Genomic DNA, 4,708 nt, shown 5'->3' with positions numbered 1-4,708 from the left:
TAGAGGCTATAAAAGCTTACTAAAAAGCTTTAGGGTTTTCTAGAACAAGAATCTTCCTCCCAGCCTAATTTTCCTTGTATCTTAAATGAAGAATAGATAGAGAGAAGAGGTTCTAGCACTTGTTAAAGTTAATGGAGAGTTTAAGATTGTTAGAATGATTTAAGGCAAGTGATTTGAGAGAAAAGGATAAAAAAAGAACAGAAAAATGGCGGTAGGGGATGCCTTTGGTCAGGTATGTGGGAGGCGTATGGAAAATGGAGACAAAGTGGAGTTTCCCACTTTTATATATAGAAAAGGAACTTCAGACTAAAGTTCTAACCTTCAACGATCAAGTTGTCTCACAAAGAACCTCCCTTTTTGCCAAACTATCTGTTACTTTTATTGCTAAATGTGTCTCTCTCCCATCTTTTGACAAATGTTCCAACTCTAGACACTTATTCCAGCTAACCCAAAATTTGGGTTTTACACATATATATTTTTAACATAAAATATCAAACTTTTAACTAATTCAATAAATAAAAAAAAATATATATTGAAAAGGGAAAAATATATATATTATTTGCATTATATGTAACATAAGAGAGATAGAAAGTGGAAAATAATAAGATTATGGAAAAAAAAAAAAAGAAATTTAAAGAAAAATTAATCAACTCCACTTTATTAGGGTTTAAGGAGAAATAGGAGAGGAGAGTAAGAGAGAAGAGAATAAGGAGAGAAGGGGGAAAGAAACACTTAAAAAAAAAAAAAGAACTAAAAAGAAATTACTTTGAAGGAGAATTGCTTACCTCACCTGGCACCTCAGCGCTTACGCGAGACCTCTTGAGATAGGGTGCGCCTCGACTGACCTGGCACCTTTAACAACCCTAATTGCAGTCATTATGTAAAATATTCTTAACTTCTAATACATTTCCTCTTCTTATGCAGTTTCAGCAATCTGAGATTTATATTTTTGGGTGAGAGAAATGGAGCTTGTGTACCTGTTGTTCCTATACCCCGTACTGGGCTCCTGAAGAAGACTATGAAATTTAAGGAGTCACGAATAAGGAAGCAACGAATTACAGTGCCTGCCAATGTGACAATCACATTGTCAAGGACTTATCTTGGAGAAGTGAAGATTGAGAGAGAGAATGGAGTACATAATGTTAAAAAGGCATTAGACACGAGAAAAACCAACAAAATGCATGGACTTTTTTGGTAAACTCTTCCATCTCCTTCTCTTGGAAATTTTCCTTGCCTGATATTTCTTAATTTTTAACATCATTATACTTAAGTTTTCTTTCAACTAATTATTTATTTCATTTTTTTTAATGCTTCATCACTGGGAACTTTTAACAGTTACATGAAAAACCTCTGGACTGGTCGAATCTGGTTCTAAAGCAATTTAACAAGGGACTATGGGACTAAGAAAGAGTTCTACTTCATTATGATTTTGACATATATCTCATCTTTGTTATAGGACACTACACTAATCATTGGAATTGAATGTGTGTTTAGGATGCTTCGATCTATCGAGAGACATTATTAAAGATATTGGTATAAAAGTAACAAAAGATACTTAGAAATGAAATACCAGAAGTTCTAATTTGATGCTTGTTAATAAGGCTTCCTTTGTTGGATTTGTCTGTTCATTTATCTCTAAACTATATGCCTAGTGTTTTGCATATATGCATATGCATTTGAAAAGGACAGAAGAAACAAGTGCACAGACATTAGTATTAGCCTTAGCGAATATTTGTTATAGTCTAGTCTAATATGCTTTTCTTTTTTTGCCTAAACCAAATATGCATTTTAATGCATTAAGGATGCTTACAAACAACATGGAGGTCACAGTATCTAAGGGGGGTTTGAGAAGAGACTCTAATTACTTGGTCTTGGGTGTTGTGCAATAGTGGAAGGGAAATATTTGGTATTAAGTCTCGGATTCTCAGTCAGTTAGAATGGCAATACCTATGGAAGAGAACACCATGATCATTATTAGTGGATATGAAAAGTGTAACATCTGTTAGTCTCTTGGTTCAGTTAGGAAATGAAGGCCTCCTGAACAGGGACGGACGTGCGCAAGGGCTAAGAGTGGCATTGGGCTCCCCTAAAATTTCTAAAACCTTTAAAGGTATAATATTAATTTTATAAAATCCGTAAATTCTTCAATGCACTAGTATAAATCCTCTTGTCAAAGAAACCCATGCCAAGCAGCTATCATTGAAAATATTAAAAAATAATAATAAATTATTAAAAATTAACTAATAAGAGATGAGAGACCTATGTAGATCAGTTAAAACCTCTGATTGACAGGATTTATAGCTAGAAAAGATTTATGTTGTTGTTTTTCATAAATATTATTAGGAATAATAATATTATTATTATTTACATATATTTTTTTAACTTACATCTATAAAAAAAAAAATTTCATCCTTCGAGATTAGAAAATACTTTTCCACTCTTTTAAATAATATATATATATATATATATATATATATATATATAAAATTTAGGAATTAGGTTTTCCCATGCATATAACATTCTTATATGAACTAAATTCAAAAATGAAATTTTATTAATACAGTTACACATTTAATATTGTATAATAATTGATTCAAAATTATACTAAATGTTTAATAATTGGACCTTTTAATTGAATTTCTAACCATAAAAAGATAAAGGTGTGAGGCACGCCAATGAAGTTATAAGATCAAAGGAAGGAAAAGCAGGGAAGAAGAAGTAATCGATGCATTTATTTTTATTTATTTATTTTTTTTTTTCATCAGTTATACGCACTTGTTTGCATGCACGAAGCAATGTGTATGTATTTCAGTGACTCATTAAATAGACAAGCAGCTTATTTATTCTTCATTTCTGTCTATTTGTTATGATGATTTGATAAGTTAAATTTTCAGATGAGTTCAGTATCTATGCTTTTTCATATTTACAGGTTCGTAGTTGAGAAGGAAAAAATTAAAAGTGAAAGCTGCAAAATTAAGGTCTCATGCAGATCTCGGATCTTCCCTCTCAAGAATCAAACGCCACAAAATCTTTATTTTATTTTATCTTATTTTAACTAAGACAAAAAGAAAATTAGTAGACAGGCAAGGATGTGCAAATTTCATTTTTACATGGGATTTCAAGTGCTCTTCTGCCCCCATCAACAGTGGCCCATACTTGATAATTAAGAGTCTATCCCCACCGGAGATCAAACAAGATTAATGGAGATGGGTTTGCAAACCACTAAGATTTTGTATTCAATGATTGGACCCTACTACCTTTAATTAGGGAAATGGTAGGATTAGGGACCATTCATCCATGCTGCTGATCACTTATTCTCAAGTTGAATTACAAAGTTCACAACTCAACTCAACTCAACTAAGCCTTTATCCCAAAAATTTGGGGTCGGCTATATGGATTCGCTTTTTCCACTCTGAACGATTTTGGGTTAAATCCTCAGAAATGTGTAATGCTTCTAAGTCATGCTGTACTACTCTCCTCCAAGTCAATTTAGGTCTACCCCTTTTTTTCTTTCTATCCTCTAGCCTAATGTGTTCTACTTGTCTAACTGGAGCCTCCGTATGTCTACGCTTCACATGACCAAACCACCTCAATCTCCTTCTCTCAACTTATCTTCAATTGGCACCACTCCTACCTTTTCTAATACTTTCATTACGGACTTTATCTAGTCTAGTATGACCACTCATCCACCTTAACATTCTCATCTCTGCAACTCTTATCTTAGATGCATACGACTCTTTCAAAGGCCCAACACTCACTACCATATAGCATAGCCTATCGTATGGTCAGACGGTAAAATTTTCCTTTTAATTTATTGGGAATCTTACGATCACATAAAACTCCCGTGGCACGCCTCCACTTCAACCATCCAGCTTTAATCCTATGACTAACATCCTCCTCACATCCCCATCTACTTGAAGGATCGAGCCTAGATATTTAAAGTGATTACTTTGGGACAAGGCTACTCCATTCAAACTAACTCCTTCCCTATCACCGCTTGGCCTTCACCGAACTTGCAATGCATGTATTCTGCCTTCGCTCTACTTAACTTAAAACCCTTTGACTCTAGAGTACTTCTCCAAAGTTCTAGCTTCCTATTGACTCCTTCTCGTGTCTCATCTATCGTAACAATATCATCCGCAAACATCATGCACCAAGGAATACTCTCTTGTATATGTTTCATTACCATCTAAAACTAATGTAAAAAGGTAAGGGCTTATGGCTGATCCTTGGTGTAATCCAATTGAGATCGAAAATCTCTTGTGTCCCCTCCCATTGTGCGCACAATAGTAGTTGCTCCTTCATACATATCTTTCAATACTTGTATGTACCTAATAGATACCCTCTTTGTTCTAACGCATTCCATAAGACCTCTCTTGGAACACTATCATAAGCCTTCTCCAAATCAATAAAACCATGTGTAGATCTTTCTTCCCATCTCTATATTTCTCCATCAAGCTTCTAATGAGAAAGATCGCCCATAGTTGAACGACTGTGCATGAAACCAAATTGATTGAGAGAGATAGAAGTATCATGACGTAGTCGATGCTCCACAACTCTCTCCCACAACTTCATAGTATGGCTCATGAGTTTAATTCTATAATTTGAGCAACTCAGATGTCTCCTTATTTTTAAAAATAGGTACTAAAATACTCTTCCTCCATTCATCAGCATTTTCTTTGAGTTTAGAATCTTATTAAGTAATTTA

The 4,708-nt window shown here is 34.0% G+C and overlaps 1 pseudogene; it reads left to right on the top strand.

Annotated features, from left to right (window-relative positions):
* The first annotated feature begins 218 nt into the window (after nt 1–218).
* On the top strand, nt 219–2,722 carry LOC131169343 (50S ribosomal protein L6, chloroplastic-like; annotated as a pseudogene).
* Nucleotides 2,723–4,708: the final 1,986 nt, after the last annotated feature.

Source organism: Hevea brasiliensis, chromosome 10 (genome assembly GCF_030052815.1).
Source record: "Hevea brasiliensis isolate MT/VB/25A 57/8 chromosome 10, ASM3005281v1, whole genome shotgun sequence".
NCBI classification, from domain to species: domain Eukaryota; kingdom Viridiplantae; phylum Streptophyta; class Magnoliopsida; order Malpighiales; family Euphorbiaceae; genus Hevea; species Hevea brasiliensis.
The sequence above is the reverse complement of the archived record's forward strand: the minus strand, read 5'-3'. Positions and strand labels throughout refer to the sequence as shown.